Raw genomic sequence first — 18,959 nt, 5'->3', positions numbered from 1 at the left:
TCATAACCTTTTTACTTCCTATCTGATTTAAGAGACAAATGCACAGAGCAATAATTATAGTTCAGTGTTACACATACATCATCTATAATGATGTAATCTATCGGACAGTAAGAGCATAAAGAAGGGTGGAGAGAATGAGCTATAACAGAAGCCAAGCTTTTCTGTAACACTGAGATTAAGTATTGCAGAACTAGATTCTTTTGAGATTTATTTATTCATTTGAAATGGATAGTTACAGAAAGAGAGGTAGATAGAGTCAGAGAAAAAGAAAGAGGTCTTCCATATGCTGGTTCACTTTCCAAACAGCCGCAATGGTTGGAGCTGGGCCAATCCAAAGCCATGATCCAAAAGCTTCTTCCAGATCTCCCTTGTGGATGCTTGGGCCAAAGCACTAGACTGTTTTCTGCTGTATTAGCAGGGAGCTGGATTGGAAGTGGAGTAGTCAGAACTTTGAACTGGGACCCACAGGGGATGCTGGCAGTGGCTTTACAATATATCACAATGCCTGCCTCTGGACCTAGATTCTTGTAAATTAGACATTCATTCTAGTTGTTAGAACAACCACACACGTGTATCCTCCCAAAAAAGGCATTTCCAGAAAAAAACAGGTAATCAAAATGGTACCTTAGAAACTATCTATTATCACAAAGCAAGCCAGTAACAGAGGTGTGCTGGAGGAGGACCAAGGAGCTTGGAGGAAAGAACTCTGTAGTGTGGGGAGATGAGGCTGGAAACACGGGCAGAATCCTCATGGTCGTGCAAAATCATGTTACACCTGTAGGTGCTCTAGCAGGGAGTGTGGAGTCTCAAAGGGCAAAAGTGAAACGGATTCTGAAGTCTGTCTTTGTGTCTCTGACAGAAGAATTCAGGGCCGGTATTGTGGCACAGCAAGTTAAGCCACTGGTTTTAAAGATTTATTTTTATTATTTTTTCATTGGAAAGGCGGATATACAGAGAGGAGAGACAGAGAGGAAGATCTTCCATCCAATGATTTACTCCCCAAGTGAGCGCAACGGGCCGATGCTACGCCAATCCGAAGCCAGGAGCCTCTTCCGGGTCTCCCACACGGGTGCAGGTTCCCAAAGCTTTGGGCTGTCCTCTGCTGCTTTCCCGGGCCACAGGCAGGGAGCTGGAAGGGAAGCGGGGCTGCCGGGATTAGAACCGGCGCCCATATGGGATCCCGGGCGTGCAAGGCGAGGACCTTTAACCACTTGCGCCACCGCGCCGGGCCCAAGCCACTGGTTTTAGATATCAGTATCCCAAAATAGATACTGCTCTGTCTCTATTGCATTGTCTCTGATCCAGCTTCCTGCTAATGTGCCTGGGAAAGCAGCAGTGATGATCCAAATGCCTGAGCCCCTGGGTGATGAGGGTGGAGTTTTGAGGCTCCTAGTTTAAATCTGACTTAGGCCCATCTATTGTGGCCATTTGGGGAGTAAATCAAATGAAAGATTCTCTTTTTCCCCCAGCATCTTTTTTCTGTTACTCTGCCTTTTAAATAGATTGATTTAACTTTGAAAAAAATTAATTGAACGAGCAGCAGACCTGCCTCCCGGGAACCCTGTGATTGATTGATTGATTTAGCAGTGCCAAATTGTATTAGGACAAAGAACAGCGCCTTTGAACGTGTAAGGATCATGTCTGCTGCATTCTTGATTTGCTGTCTGACAGGGGAACGTTTTTGTTTCTTTTCTTGTCTCCAGCTTCCTGCTAACGCTCACCCCACCAGAAAGCCCTGGAAGTTCAATTAGTGGGGTCCAACACCTGCCCAGGAGACTTGGCTTGAGCTCCAGGCTCAATCCAACCTAGTCCTGGTTGTTGTGGTGTTCAGGCAGTGAACCAGTGAATGGAAACTCTTTGGAATTAATTAATTGATTGACTGATTAGAATTAAAATGAGTAACTTTCTCTGCACTTCACGTTCCAAAGTTCTTATGACACGTTTGTTTTTATCCTACTTCCTCCTTTTAGTCCTCCCTTCTTTTGGGGCTTACAGCATTTCATGCATTCATTCATTCAGTAAGCACTGACTAATGGAAAACTCTCATCCTGTGGCTATGCATAAACTCCTGTGTTAGTTATGATTCTTAGGCTTAAGCCTTGTAAACAAATGAAACATGGAGAATGTTCTGGAAGAAACAGATGAAAGGCAGAAGAACTGGGCCTAAATTTAAAAAAGGAAATGAAATAGCTGTAGAGGGCCAGGGAACAGGAAGGCAATCATCATTTCTCCCCTGAAATCACTGGGTCATGCTGGCACACCCATCTCCACCATAAACAACTCAAAACTACATCCCCTCATTGAGGTACTTGTGTAAGACCCTGTGGCCCAGGTAGAGAAGAGAAGTGGCCAAGCCAGGTCTCATATTTCATATCCTGGTCACCTGAAAGACGGTAAGACTATTTCCTGTCCTTTGACACTTTTGATAGAAGGAGTTCAACACATTCTACGGCAGGACACCAAGGGAGCTCAAAACTAAGAAACTGCCTTTGGAGGCTTGACTTTTCCAGACAAGTCTATACTTCAAAATGTGAGGCACTGGTCTTGACCTGGAGGAGTCCCAGGTCTTGAAAGAGAAAGGCTTATAGGATAATAAATAAAATACCATCTGGTACTGAATAACAAACATTATGGCAGAGATATGACTGAGATAAAATTAATCTGAATCACCTGAGTGTGATGAACTGAGATTAGAGGTTGGTTCCACCACATGGAAGCTGGACAACTTTGAAGAGTTACTTCATCTCTGACTGCTTCCTGATCTGTCAGGAGAGGATGGTGAGAAGGGTAATCTTCATCCAAAATGCCTAGGACCAGGGAACATCTTGGGTTTTACACTTTGCCTTTGGTGGTGGGCGGGGTGGTGGGGAGGCACTGGAACAGACACATAAACATAATGAGATCTCTTATGAGCAGGACAAAGTATAAATGCAGAATTCACATACGTTCAAACAGATTTTATCCATGTGGAAATGTTATGCAATATTTTTGACTGCAACCTGTCATACGAGATCAGGTGTGGAGTTTTCCACTGTGGCATCAAAGAGGGCTTCAACAACTTTCAGATTTTGGATTTTCAGATTAGAAATACTCAATCTCTGGCAAACCCTTTGAAAGCTGTTCTTTAAGAAAGCATTGTGGTCGGTATCACCCTGGTGTGGTAACATCCCAGCACACTTTGGCAGTGACTGCTGTTATGGAAATGGGATTTCCACAGTTCTTCTGAAGGTCTCTTATTCACACACAAAACCCCAGACCCTGCAGCTCCATCTACTCACACATTTTTTTCTAGAAAATAGATTACTTTAAAATGAATTTATGGGGCTGGTGTTGCGTTGTGCCACATTAAGCTGAGCCTGTATGCTGTCCGCATCCCCTATGATCTTAGTCCCAGCTGCCTCGCATCTGATCGAGTTCTGCGCAAATGGCCTGGGAAAACAGCAAAAATGGCTCAAGTGGTTGGAACCCTGTTATACACCTGGGGATCTAGAGGAAGCTCCTGGCTTTGGCCTGGCCCAGCCCTGGATGCTGCAGCCATCTGAGCAGTGAACTAGCAGGTAGAAGAACTCTCTCTCCCTGCCTTTGTAAAGCCGCCTTTCGAATAAATTTTTTCTTAAGTAAGCTTGTCATTGGATGTAGGTAAATGACTCTGCCTAGAAACAGGCAAACTCCAATACCATCTTCCTGATTTTTTTCTGCAGTTCTTCATTTAAAACCTAGAAAAATGAGATGAGCCTGGCAGAGGCAGATGGTGACACATCTCATTCTCAGGAGGCTGAGAACCTCTGCTGCAGAGGGCAGTGATGTGGAAAGGGCCTTTGTGAGCCACAGTGTCAGTCATTACGTGTCCATTCCCACATGTGGACATTCAAGGGGTCCAGCTGGAGATTCAAGAACATTGGCCCCTCTCTGGGAATGGTTAAGAGAGGATGGCTCCATTGGCTTGGCCCGCCATGTAAGAGAACCTTTAATACCTTGCTTTCATTTTGCAAAGCAGACAAGTCCCACAGAAATTTCCGTGATGATGCAGATATTCAGTATCTACACTAGTCACACGTGCTGGCTGCCCTTTGCTGACCACTTCAAATAAAGCTCACTGTGACCAGGCAACTGAATTTCAAATGAAATTCAACTTAGCATTAAATGGCCACATGTGGCTTAAGGGTTACCACACTGGACGACATGGTTCCAAGTATTTTGAAGGTTCTATTTATCCTTCCAGGGCTTAGCCATGGAGCCACTTGACCAAAAATAACCCCTTATTTCTTATTTTCTTCCGTGGAGAAAGTCCAAAAGTTCTTTAACAATAGTCCCTTAAAATAATAGCTAATAAAAGCAGCAACAGCGGTGACCGTGATAGCTCTCATTGGCTGGGTACTCAATATGTGCTCAGCAGTCTGAGCCTGTTCAAAACTCACAAAAGGACAATGAGATATGTCTTATTATGCAATGTGCTAGGATACCTTTGCAAAAATTAACCTATATGTTTCCAATCCTGATATATCCTTTTCCCCCCAAAATCACCTGGCCTGGAGCTGGCATTGCATCAAAGCAGTTTAAGACCTTGTCTGCAGTGCTGGCATCCCACGGGGGCATTGGTTTGAGTCCCAGCTGCTCCATTTCCAATCCAGCTGCCTGTTAATGTGCTTGAGAAAGCAATGGAAGATGACCTAAGTCTAGGTTCCCTGTACCTATGTGGGAGAACTGGAAGAAACCCCTGGCTTCTGGTTCCTGGCTTCAGCTGGGTCCAGCCCTGGTCATTGTGGCCATTTGGGGAATGAACCAGTCAATGGAAAACCTGGAAGACCGCCCTCTCTCTTTGAAACTATGCCTTTTGAATAATTTTTTAAACAACCTGGCCACTCATGTGGTAACCAGGGAATTGTAGGCTTATTGCTTCAGGAATGGGTGATAGGGGGAAATGCAGAAAAAGATGATGGTTAATTTTTGTTAATTTGGCTGGGACACAATGTCCCGTTATTTGGTCAGGCATCATTCTAGATGATGTGGTGGGGATGTTTTTGGAAAAGACTTGTGACCTTCTGGGGAAGCTGGTTACCTTCTAGAATGTGCATGGGCCTCAGCCAATCAGTTAAGCGCCCAAACAGAGCACAAGTCCGCCTCCCAAACAGGAGATAACTCTGTCAGCAGCTATCTCCCGCCTTCAGTCGCAACACTGGCTCTTCCTGGTTCCTCAGCCAAGCCACCCAGCGGACTCTTGGTCTTGCCAGCCTCATGGCTGTGTGAGCCAATTCCTTAAAATAGATCGTTTGCTATCCACATTCGCGTGGCCTACTGTTTTTTTTTTTTTTTTTCAGATAACAGGAACAAATACAGCAACCCAAAGTTGTAGGTCAGGGTCCTAGGGGACCCCTCAGAAGGCACAGTGGCTTGGGCAATGGCAGGTCTGTTTTTAACAAGCTCTGTGGGTGACATGCATCCTGACTACAGTAGTTGGGATGTCCCCAATTCAAGTCTAAATTTCGTCCTCCAAGGGTAGTTTCCATGAACAATGGAATGAGAAGACAATTTACACTTTCCAATGAACTTTTAGAAAGTCCCTTGTATGTCTGAGCACATCATAGAAACACCGTGGCAGTTTTACAAGGTTACTGCTGGAAAAACTCATTGTTTGCTCTCTCCTTCAGGAGAATCTAGGGTCATCGGACAAACTCCACAGCAGAGTCACCACGACAGTAAGGCAACAGAATATTTACCCCTGAGAACAAATTGGGAAAAAGCAGATTCATAAAGACCAACTCCTTAATAATAATGTGTACGTGTTCATGGCTTTATAAGCAGTTATGTTGTTAATCACCTACTATGAATAATTATTAGTAATAAGATTGCTGTAAATAATCAACAATAAACACTCCATGAAAGCACCCACTTAGAACCTTAACTTTCACAGTCTACTTAAGCATGCATCAATCAAACTTCAGGTCATGAAATCCTCAGAGCTCCTGTGGTTTAAAACGACACAGGACTTTCTGAGAGAATGAAGCCTCATTTTCCAATCCCTCTTCTACAGAGCATTTTGGCTGGAATCACTGGAGCCTCACAGACTGACCTGTGTTGCTGTGGCAAGAGGTTTTGGACTCCATGTGGAGAAGTAATAGTGCAGGAATTGTCCTTAATTATGTGGAGCTATTAAGAGTGAACTTATTTTATGGTTTCCTGAGGCAGACTGATTGAAACCTTCTTGTACCTGCCCAAGCTGTTGAGTTCAAAAAGGCCTGCAGGACACCATAAAAAGGGTTAGAGAGAGAAAAAGAATCATCCAGGGCTTTCTCTGGCCACAAGAATATCATCTCTGAATGACATCATCACTGCATATTTCTCTTTTAAAAAGATTCATTTATTCATTTGAAAGGCAGAGTTACAGAGGGAGAGGGAGAGAGATCTAGAGGAAGAGAGAGAGAGAGAGAAGTAGAGACAGATATAGAGAGATTTTTCATCTGCTGGTTCACACCCCAGATGATCACAATGTCCTAAGAACTGGTCAGGCTATAGTCCAGCAGGCCATTCATCATTGATGGTGGTGAGGATTCTTTTTCTCTTTTGCCTGTTGCCTTGCTGGCTTTATGGTATATATTCTAGAATAAGGGAAGAACCTACAATAACTCCTTTATGTTCCTTTTTTGGCTTAACACAATAGAACTTCTACTATTTTGTGATTGTGAGGTTCAGACATTCAACATGGGTCTTCTAACACTACAGTGCGGGAAGAGCCAGGTGTTTCTCCTGGGGACTCCAGGGAAAGAATCCATTTCCTTGACTTGGCCAGCTTCTAGAGGTCCCTGTACTCCATTGCCTGAAGTCTCTTTCCCTGCCTTCCAAGCACCTCACTTCAACCTCCAAATCTACCTTCCCATCTTCTCTCTGCTTCTGACCCTCTTGCCTCCCTCTTGGAAGGATTCCTCCTGGACCCACTGTCTTCATTCTGTCTGCCCTCTCCAAGTGTAATCACATCTGAAAAGTACTGCCCCCTTTACCACTTACAGTTGATGAGAACAGATGTAGAATATAGTTGGGGATGAGGTATCCCAGAACAGGCGGGACTAGCTACAACAGCTCAGGGTCTGCTGCTGCACCTCCAGGAACAAGAAGTCCCACCAAGCTGCAATTCCACCAAGTCTTCTGGTCTGTAAGGTGTAACGCTCAGGGTGGGCTTCCTTCTGGGGACCCTCAGCTGCATGTCAAGCATACAAAACCAAACAAGACTCCATCAGCCCTGGGCAGCTTTTCTGAGGCATGAGAGCCTGCTCCTCACCAATTCCAGACTTTTACTGCCTCTTGCCTTCTCTGGTGAGTTAATGCACTTCCTTCACTTACATATGTCAGTGTCTTGTCTCACTGGACTTGATCACAAAGTAGACATTGTGGCCCAAGACACAGTGTGCTGCAGTGTGAACTGGAAAATGCTGAAGCTGCCTCACCAGTGTCATTACCAAGCCTATGACAGTAAAATTTTAAGCTGCTTACAATAATACATTTGCAAATGATCATAAAACAGAAATAATTCTGGACTAAACTTTAGGAACTCAATTCTTATTTTCCCATGCAACAGACTGTATCCAGAGCCAACGAGTCATAGGAACTTCTAAGGGCCTGCAAAAATCTTTTTAGGATCAAACTGCACAAGTATAATTTAGGAACAATGGAGATACAGGTGCTTATGGCCTATCGGCTCCATGACCTGGCAAGCAGGGCTGGTTTAAATGCTTTGGGATATCTCCAAACACAAAGTACTTTCCGCCTCCAGGATCACATAAAACTCCTAATGACCCTATATATATATATTTACTGTCATCACAATATGTGAGGGAAAAGAAAGCCATTCAAATCAGGAAGATAAAGAAAAGTCCTTTTCATAATCACGTCTGTGGCAACAATGAACATCCCAAGCTAGAAATGTCATGCTATAGATTCTTACATTTTTCTTTGCTTATTTTTAAGATTTATTTATTTATTTGAAAGGCAGAGTTACAGAGACAGCGGGAGACACATAGAGTGATCTCCTATTCACTGGTTCATTTTCCAAATAGTTCCAATAGCCAGGTCAGAGTCAGGTTGAAACCAGGAGCCAGGAACTTCATCTGGGTCTCTGTTACAGGTGGCAGGGGCCCAGACACTGAGGGCCTCCTTTGCTGCTCTCGCCAGGCCATCAGCAGGGGATTGGGTAGGAAATGGAGGAGCCAGGACTTGAATGAGCATCTAAACAGAGCGCTAACATTGCAGGCAGCAGCTTAACCTGTTGCTCCAAAATGCCAGCTCATTTTTTCTTTAAATGTAGAATTTTTAAAGTTATTGTATTAGAAAGAATATAATTTTTTTCACATTTAGAAATTTCCAGAAGAAAGGCCTTGTGTTCTTCTAAGATAAAGACAAATTAATAACAGAAATGGACTGACAGATAATAGTAATCTATGTATCTTTGGAGTGGAAATTTATTACTTAACAGTCAAGGAAATAACAGAAGCTGTTTTAAATAACATCTTTGCCTGAAAGCAAAGCCCCAAGCCTCTTGCAGGAGGGCAGTGGATGCCAGTACTCTATGAGACCTGGCGCACCAGGACTATACAGATACTTCTGTGTCCAAAGTACACAGATGTCACAATCAGTGAGTTGCATCATGGTATTTTCTAAACGAGCAAAATTTTCCCTTTAAGACCTCTCACCTATAGATATGAAGAAATGAGAGAGCAGAAGTCAGCAAGCTAAAAGGGTGGACAAGGAACTGAACTGAGTCAAATAGATGCATGCTTAACGTCACTCCTTGCCAACTCTTTTTTAAAAAAACAAATTTATCTTGGGCCCAGCATGGTGGCCTAGCGGCTAAAGTCCTTGTCTGGAATGCTCCAGAATCCCAAATGGACACCGGTTCTAATCCTGGCAACCCCGCTTCCCATCCAGCTCCCTGCTTGTGGCCCAGGAAAGCAGTCGAGGATGGCCCAATACCTTGGGACCCTGCACCCGTGTGAGAGACCTGGAAGAAGCTCCTGTCTCCTGATTTTGGATCAGTGCAGCTCTGGCCATTGCGGTCATTTGGGGAGTGAATCATTAGATGGAAGATTTTCCTCTCTGTCTCTCCTCCTCTCTATATATCTGACTTTCCAACAATAAAATAAAATAAATATTTAAAAATATATATCTTTTAAAAGTGATATTTACATAGTTGAGAAGGATGTATACTTATGTTAACCACTGATTAAGGTGGGGAAGGGCAAGGCATGGGGGAAAGTGGGTGAGACAATTTCTTCAAAATTTTCTTTTTCCTCCTGTATCTGGGGGTAGGAGTAGAGAATGGGAGAGGGCCACTCCCAGCAGCCTAATTGCATCAATTCCTGGAGATGGGGGATGGGGGATGGCCTCTTGATGTCATCTTAGGGTCTCCCATGTGGAGCTTGTTCCTAGCGTACTGCTTAAGTGGTTTCAACAGTCCTGAGATGTTGTTGATTTTGTTGCTCCAAGGTTGAGGAAATCCTTCCAAAGTCCATTAGTTGACATAGTCCACCCTAGAGTCTCCACTCATCCAGACACTTGCTGTCAAAGCTTGGCCAGGAGAGCTGTTCAATTTGTTCTGCCGTCCAAGATACTTGATGTTCTCTGCATGCCTCAGTAATCTGTCATGTCCCCGAAGTGCACGTGGGCATGCGGTCCACTACACACCTTACCAGTAATCACTCTGTTCACTTGAAAGCTTTTAATGAGAAACTCTTACTTCATCCTTCAATAGCTATTTCTGTACCAAAAGAATACCAATAGGGATGATAAAGTAAACAAGGGGACACTTTTCCTATATGGTCAGCTCAATTTGTTAACAAACACCCATGGACTGGATGGATAGGTGGGAAACCTTGAATTTAGAGTGCAGAATTCAATGAGCTCTCAACCAGGCGACCAGAAGACTGAGGGCTGAAGGGAGGATACTATCGACTAACCCTATAAAGAAAGGTGAGTGTAGATGAAACTGCAGGAGATGACCAGAGTGTATGACAACCCTGGGTTTAGTTCCATGTTCAAGGTGTGCACTTAACAGACACTGTGCCTGCCTGGTCCAGCTGCCTCTGATGGAGCCAGGCTTCCACGCTCTGGCTCGCTTTGGCCGTCACTCTGAATCACCTTCCCATGCTTGAGACACTTGTCTAAGTCCCTTCAAGAGGACAAGTGAATCTCCAATGTAAAAAGAAACAAGCATAGAGTTAAAGGAAAATAATGTGCCAATCCTGAAGTAAAAAGCCGTGCAAACACTGTGCTTCCTTTTGCATGCTTCATTCTGTTTTCAGTGGCTTGAACCATTTCAGACAATATGAGAGAACATAATACACAATTTTAATTACAATCCTTAGGAGGATTTAGCAAATGACTAGACAATCTACATCTAAATGCTGAAGAGTTATGCTTTTCCAAATGTGTAAGTTTGATAATTTTTAACATTTTATTTTTTAACATTTTAACATTTTATTTTTTTCATTATACTTTCCTTTTATTAAATGAAAAAGGCAGGGAAATAGACAAAAGCGAAAGATCTTCCATCTGCTAGTTCACTCACCAAATGCCTGCTACAGTTTGGCTATGTCACGCTGAAGCCAGGAACCCAGAACTCGGAACTCCCAGATCATCATCATCTGTTGCATTAGCAGAAAAGCAGACGTGACATGGAGACCAGATTCGGGCCAAGGCACTTGGAGGTGGGATACAGATGTCCCATGTGGCATGCCACACACCTGCCCTGATTCCAATCTATAGCACATGGAGATGCAATAAGGAAGTGATGCAGTTATGTGCTGCCAGCAATGCTCCAGTCACCACAAACCACCTCCACAATGGTGATTCCCAAAGGTTTTAATGGAGCTGAGATTTACGACTGCCTGGGGATGGGTTGTCAAAATGTCATGGTGCACATGTTACCCACATGTTTGAGGTGATGCTGGTGTAGACAAACTTAGTACTTATGTGTGTGCTTATGTCTTGGTTTTTGATACAAAAAATTCTTAAGAATAAATAAAAACATTTTTAAAAACAGAAAATGTTTAGGGATAGAAAAATGTTTTTATACAGCTGTGGGATATGCTTGTGTTTTATGCAAAGTGTTATTACAGAGACACTGAAGAGTCAAAATCGTCCAAGTTTAAAAGGTAGAAGAGCTCTATCAAGCTAAGCCTTCTTGTCACTCACTCACTGGCAGTCCAGAGCAACTTCCAGTCTTGCAAGTTCAGTTCACAGTGGATGCTCTGCACAGGTGCACATTTTTTTCACCTTTCATCCCACAGCCTTTGCTGCACTTTTTCTGCGTGTAGCTACCCAGACACCCCTTCCTCAGGTGCCTTGATAAGCAGCACAGCAGTAATCTGCCACACGACTTTGCAGTCCATGAGCACCAGGCCGTTGTGTCCAGTGCAGGCATGCCATGAGCTGTGCTAGCTAGCTTCCTATCAGGATGTTCACACAGTGGCAAAAGCACCAAAGATGCCTGTTTCAGAGCATAGCCCCATCACTAAGCAACCTGTGAGTGAATATATCTGATGATCTGGAAGGTCATCTAAATTCATTTTTTTTAAGATTTATTTTTTTATGGCAAAGTCAGATATACAGAGAGAAGGAGAAGCAGAGAGAAAGGTCTTCCATCTGATGATTCACTCCCCAAGTGGCCGCAATGGCTGGAGCTGCACCAATCCTAAGCCAGGAGCCAGGCACACACCCCAGATTTCACACGTGGGTTCAAGGTTTTGGGCCGCCCTCAACTGCTTTCCCAGGTCACAAGCACGATGCTGGATGGGAAGCGGGGCCACTGGGATTAGAACCGGTGCCCATATGTGATCCTGGCACATGCAAGGCAAGGACTTGAATCACTAGGTTATTGCGTTGGGCCCTGCTTATCTAAATTCTTATCAAGGCTTTCTTCTATTTATAAGGATTTTTCTTCAATGCTTACAAACACTGAACTTTAAGAGCTTGGCTTTCTCCTACATGAACTACTCAATATGGTAAGTTCTTTCTAAAAGAACACTGGCTAAGTTATGTAACTGGAATGGCGGACTTGGAATTTCATTGTCTAACAAAGGGATGACTCTGAGCAGTGGCCATCAGGTAAGATTGCCAGATGAAAAGCCATGGGTCTACATTAACATGGTATCCAACATATGCATAAAATCATGACTTTGGTCTTTTTTAAAATTTTGTTTTAAAAGATTTATTTGAAAGGCAGTTACACAGAGAGAGAGAGATAGAGATCTTCCATATGTTCCCCAAATAGCCACAATGGGCAGAGCTGGCTAGGCTTAAGCCAGTAGCCTAGAGCTTCTGGATTTCCCACATGGGTAGCAGAGGCCAAGTACTCAGGCCATTCTCTGCTGGTTTCCCACAAGCTTTAGCAGGGAGTTGGAATGAAAGTAGAACTATCAGGACTCGGTGCCCATATGAGATGCTAGCGCTGAAAGTCCACTGTGCCACAGTAACAAGGAATGCTTTTCCTTGGTCTGTTACAACATGAATTTGAAAAGGCTAGGACCTGAGAAAATCCAGTAAATTCAGGGACAAATGGTCATGATTGAAATCTTAGAACCTGGAGATGATTTCACAATGCATTTGGCCGAGTCTGTGCCCTGGCTCTTGCTATAACTTGGCTACTGGGCATTGTGGTGGGTCTTTAGGGATTTGCAGGAGGCCCTGAGCCTTAGGCTGGCTGGTTCACCTGTGCATATATGATATGCCCTTCCCACTACCAGGGAAACAAGAAACAAACAAATGCACATGGGAGGAAAAAAGTCTGCAAGCTCTTTTATACTACAAGAAACGTTAAAATGTACACCAGAAATTGTGATAGTCTGATGCAGAGGGAGTGCCAGACAGATCAGAGCCAGGGAACAGATGTCAAGGGCTGCCAGGGACAGCTTTTACTTGTGGGGTCTGGAAACAGTGCACAGGAAGGGACAAGAAAGTCCTCCACAGCACGAGACTGCCACATCATGGATCTATTTGCAAGGGGTATTTCCAGCCAGTGGAGGGTGGCAGTCAGAAGAGGGGCTCAGTGCCAGGACCAACCAGTTCATTCGCAGTGGCAGAGGAAGGGGGTCGGGAGTCTTTCTGTGTGCCTTGGAGTCCTAGCTGATGGAAGCTCAGTTTCCTCCTTGGTAAAATACGGGACCGAGAGGCTACTTTTCCGGGAACTATTTACGAGGTAGGCTCCCACAAATGGGAGTGACCCATGATAATGGGGGACAGGCTCTACACCTTTTTTGCTGTTGAAGTTCAAATTTTAACTATAAAGGGGGTCTTCAATAAGCTGATGGAAATTCAGATTAGGACAAGGCTGTGTACTAGTTGATTCCAAATCTGTGACATTCCAGAAAAGACAAAAATATGGAGACACTGAACAGATCTGGTGATCTCTGGGGTCAAGGTGGAGGGCTGGGCAGAATGGACCAATCAAGGGAGACTACCAGGGCGGTGCAGTCCTCTGCCTGACACTACAATGGCAGATGTGGGCTGACAGACGTCAATCCAGACCCAGAGGGAACAACCCCGAGAGGGGACCCTCATGTGAGCCATGAATGTGTCACTCTGATGCGGGTGTTGCTCATGGAAGAGGATGGGCCGTGAGAGCTCTGTGCTTTCCACTCAACATCACTGTTGGCTGCTGTGAACTGCTCCCTAAACAGGCCTAGTGCTTCTAAAGTAAGGTGCCTCCATCAGATCTCCCTGCTGCCCAGGGGTGGGTGGTCTGATGTGTGTCCTTCCAGAAGCTGTTCCACTTACAGACATGAAAAGTGCCACAGGACACATGTCACATCGGACTGTATTGCTCTTCAGTTCTGTTGAACTCCTATCTTATTGTCACCTGGCTGTTCTGTGACCCTTTTAGAAGTTACTTCTTTATTTAAGAGACAGAGAGACAGGTGATTTCCCAACTGATGGTTCCACTCTCCAAACGCCTGCAAGGGCTAGGAGTGAGCCGGACCAAAGCAAGGATCCATTCACGTGATGCAGGTCTCCCACATGAGTGGCATCTGATCATTTGTGTCATCATGTATTGCCTCTCAGGGTCTGTAGCAGAAAGCTGGAGTCAAGACTCAGGATCAAGGCATCTTAACACCAGCCTGAATGCTGCCCCTGCTTTCCAACTCTGGATTCAGTGTTAAGTGATCATTAAAATACGGACTTGAGGAACTGATGTTAGATGAAGCCGAACAGCTCCTTCCCAGCCACTGGCTGCCAGAAACTCCCTGAAATGGACAATGAACATAAACCGTCTTTCTATGAGAAGCACGTGGCCATTGAAGTCGTGCCAATGCTATGGGTGGAGAGTGGAAGAGCTACATGGTCCAAACAAGGTTTTCCAGTGAAGCAAGATGTCTTGATATGAGGCTGGGACCTCCTGCTGCTAAGCAAGGGCACTCCTGCTACAGATCAAGAACTGGAGAAAAAAAGTGCAAATCTGTTTGGGCCTGCCAACTTGAGTGTTCTCAACTTGATTATTGTTAAAAAAGAGAGAGAGAGAAAAACATATTCCTGAGTTGACTGATAGCATGGTGCCTCGTAACCCAGGTGCGCAAACTTTTCAGTCTCTCTAAAGAAGTTGATGTTAGCCAGTATGTTGTAAGAAAGCCCCTAAACAAAGAAGGCAAGAAACCTAGAACCAAAGCACCTAAGATTCAATGCCTTGTTACTCCATGATTCCTCAATACAAACGCCAGTGCATTGCTCTGAAGAGACAGCAGACTAAGGAGAACAAGGAAGAGGCGGTGGAATATGCTAAACTTTCTGCCAAGAGCGTGAAGGAAGCTAAAGAAAAACACCAGGAATACCAGGAACACCAGGAACGGACTGCCAAGAGACATAGGCTGCCTTCCCCAAGAGCATCAACGTCTAAAACAGAGTCCAGTCAAACATAAAGTCTGACTATAACAGATACATTAAAAAGTTTGGATTTTAAATAGCAAAAAAAAAAAATTTTTTTTAAATACAGACTGAGAACACTTTGCTATGTGATTCTTTTATACCTTAGGGAGGATGAGCTGCTATGAACAAGCAAAGTTACCAAAATGCTACGGACTTAGAGGAATAGATAACAACCTAGGTTTTACTCTGAAAGTAACTTGACTCTCAGTTATTATTATTATTTTTTCTTATAAATAACAGATGAGATAGCAGAAAGCCACCCCTGGCACCCTGAGCCAGGCCTTGCTGCTCCCCTGGTGAGTATTCACCACTGCATACAGCAACAGCATCTGACAAGGCTCCCTGCGACCGTGATGGAGACACCCAAAACAAGCGCAACAGGGTACCATGCTGGAACCCACACAAAATCCAGATAGCATCCCCAGCACTGATGGCTGCCTCCTAAACATGACTGCAGTGGCATTCAGTTCTGAGCTACCCTTTCTCATTTGGTTTTGTTATGATCCAGTTTTAGAATTACCCTGGCTTCCAACAGCAACACAACATCCAAGCCTGACCAGCGACCCCCTTCCATGAGCTCACTCAATGCACAAACCCTGTTGCAAGGCCCTGCCGGCACCTCCCTAGTGAAACGCCCCAGGTTCCATGGCCTGTGGTTCTCTCACCTCAGAGGTGGGCTATGCACCTAGGTAGTTCAGCCATAGGTGTATTCCTGCTAGGCTTCCATTGGAGGGTACTGACAGATTTCTGATAAACCTTAACGGAGATTGATCTTGCCCATGTACTCCAAGTCAAGCCTAATTTACAGCTGCTTCCCACAGTGGCCTTATTGGTCACCTTCTCAACATCCACTTCTGCTCTCCCTTGGTAATGACTCTTACCCATTCCACTGTGCAGGTAATTTTTTTGTTTGGCCTACCTGTTTAACTCCTCAGCTTACAAGCACCAGAGACACGGACGCTTAGTATGAGGAACCAAAGGAATGGCAGGCCCTTCTGCAAGCTGCTGGGTGGTCCAAGTCCTCAATATAACCAGCAGGCTATGGGCTTTTGGACCAAAAGAGCAGATGGATTTAAGTTAGGAACCTTTATTTATTTATTTTAGTGTCCTTTATTTTCATTTACTTGAAAGGTGCAGAGATAAACAGACACCTTCCACTTGCTGGTTCACTCTTCTAATGTCCATAATAATCAAGTCTGGGTCAGGAGCCCTGCCAATCCAGGTCCCCTGAGTGGATGGCAGGAGCCCAAGCTCTTAAGACATCGTCTACTGCCTCCTGGGGTGTGTGTGTGTGAGTGTGTGTGTGAATTAGCAGGAAGCTGTACTTGAACCAGCCAGTCTAATACATGACTTACCTGTCCCAGCTGGCACCTCAACCATCGCATGGCACCTACTCTGATGAGCCAAGCATTCTCGGATGGCAACACAGGGTTAGGGCAGGGACCAGGTCTTCAACCCTCCAAGACTATGGACCCAAATGCAGTTGTTTACTTCATTAGCAGCTTCTCTCACGTCTGCTTCAGAAGTAACACCAGGCTGACTCACACAGGTGGCCAAGTTCATAGACGCAGGATGACCAGGGGTACAGAGGCCATTTCAGAGGTTTATCCTGATTCCTCAGGATGACTGATAAGTTTGCCGTCTGTCCTATAAATATTGTTTAGGGAGGGGCTTTCAAAAACATATTTGTAATTGTCATTGTGTATTACTGTTCACCTTTAAGTCGTGACAGGCCAGTTCCTTCAGGCTATCTTGATGTAACATCTGACACATAAAACACACCCACGAGAATTACCTGGTAATAAATCTGTTTAAGAAGCATAAATTCTGTGGGTGGGTGCTTCTATTGATCTATACAAACATCTCCCCAGACACAGGAACTGCCATGACCCTTAAGAACCGCTGTGACCGGCACCAGCACCTGCCATTCACTCAGGCACCAAGCAGTCTATAGATGCTTTTCCAGTATTTAAAAAAGGAATTGAGTTTCAGGTTTTGAAGGTCTGAGGAAGCCTTACAATATTTAATGAGGTGCTTCTGTCATGATTTGAATAGAACGTATTTTTAAAAATCAAAGTTTGGCTGCTACACTTCCCATCCAGCTCCCTGCTTGTGGCCTGGGAAAGCAGTGGAGGACAGCCCAAAGCCTTAGGACCCTGTACCCATGTGGGAGACCTGGCAGAAGCTCCTGGCTCCTGGCTTCGGATTGGCTCAGCTCCAGCTGTTTGTTGTGGCCACTTGGGGGAGTGAACCAGAGGAAGGAAGATCTTTCTATTTCTCCTTTTTTTCTACAAATCTTTCTAATAAAAACAAAAAATCAAAAAATATAAACACCTAAAGATAAAAGTCCTTTCTCACTCTCAAAACCCCTTCCCCAGGCTTAATCTCCAAAGAAAATTGCTATTAACCATGTATTCTCCCAGAATTTTTTTATGCCTTTATACACACATATACCATTTTTAAAAAATAGGACATTTTAAATATAAGTCTGGCAGTGTGTTCTTTTACTTGATAACATCTACTGTAGCATGTTTAACCTTGGTCTGCTTTTCCGGGATTGTGTAGTACTCCATTGTTAGAACATGCCACAATTTATTTAATCAGCTCCCTTCCGAGGATCATTTATTTAGGCTGTTTCTTTTCATGCTACAAGTTATGTGAAAGTAAATACCTTCAACCAAATAGTTTCCTGCATTTGTACGCATACTCCTAGGGGATAAATTCCCACAAAGGCAACTGAGTGGAAGGGCTGGGTGCTGGACAGTTACAGAGCCACTGCCATGCTGGTTGTAAGACCGTGTGCATTCACACTTCCACCAGTGACGTATGACACCACATACATCTTCCCATATGCCAGCATGGCTGTGCTCAACCTTCCCATCTATGCCTGACCGGTAAGTGGAAAACGGTATGTCCTGCATGCATATGTATGTGCTCTGAGTTAGTGTATGACATGTTTAAGATCATGGCTATGATCCGATGTTTGCATATCCCTTGCAGGTCCATGTGTTCAAGGTTTGGTACCTATCTTGGTGCCAACAGGAAGTGCCAGAAACTTTAGGGGATATCACTGGGGGTCCTTCTCTGTTACTGTGTCCCTCTTCCCCTCTGTCTACTATGGAGGTCAAGGCAGGACCGCTTGCTTCAGTGCTTGCCAGAATGGAATAGATGCAGCATCACGCCTTCAAACCTCCAAAGCTGTGACCAAAATAAAGCTCATCAGTAGCTTTATGACATCATCAATAGCTTGTAGTAACAGCTGTAACTGGATCCAGGTGAATTACATCAGCTATTACCTGTTATATTTCCAGTTATTTACCTGGGCCCAGTAGTAACACAAAGCTAACACATGAGCCCAGGTAAATAAACGCAGGGGAGTGAGAAATATAAAGGCCACTTCAAAAGTCTCTCCTAATTCCTAAAGATGATTAGTCAGTTTTACAGTCTGTGTTGGAAATATTATTTATTTACATTTTGAGCAGTCCTTTTATGCAGTTTTCTGACTATATCTCAAATCTTTAAAAAGTTAAGCTATGAATGAGGGGAAGTATGTAGATAACATATAAAGAATAATTGCAACTGTGAGTCAATTATTGAGAAGAGTTCATGCTTCTCTTTAGAATTTTTGAAAAGGATGAAATTCATAAAGTTCACCACACTGAGGGTTTCTGTGCAGCTGGTTTTCCTAACAATATGCTGCATAGAGAAGAATAGTCACCTGGAGTGGCTACTGTACTGCAGCCAAGTTCCACTGCCACCGGAGATGCTCGTGACTGAGTCTTGTCTCTGCTTCCCAACCATCTTTAGCACACCCCTGGATGCAGCAGGTGGAGGCTCACGTAGCTGGGTCTCCACCACCCACATGGGAAGCCCAGGTGGAATTTCTGGCTCCTTGTTTCTGCCTGGCCCAGTCTGGGCTGTTCCATGAAAATTCTCTCACTTATGCTCTCTCTCCCTCTGTGTGTGTGTGTGTACTACTCTGTCTTTCAAAGAAATATACAAAAGCTTCAAGAAAGAAAGAATGTCAAGTCTTCCTTTCTCCTTACCTTTCATGA

General features: G+C 44.3%; 1 pseudogene; it reads left to right on the top strand.

Moving 5' to 3' along the window:
- Positions 1 to 2,315: 2,315 nt before the first annotated feature.
- On the top strand, positions 2,316 to 17,003 carry LOC121157915 (annotated as a pseudogene).
- Positions 17,004 to 18,959: the final 1,956 nt, after the last annotated feature.

Source organism: Ochotona curzoniae, unplaced genomic scaffold, assembly GCF_017591425.1.
Source record: "Ochotona curzoniae isolate NIBS_2020 unplaced genomic scaffold, NIBS_Ocur_1.0 contig_3622, whole genome shotgun sequence".
Taxonomy (NCBI): Eukaryota; Metazoa; Chordata; class Mammalia; order Lagomorpha; family Ochotonidae; genus Ochotona; species Ochotona curzoniae.
The sequence above is the reverse complement of the archived record's forward strand: the minus strand, read 5'-3'. Positions and strand labels throughout refer to the sequence as shown.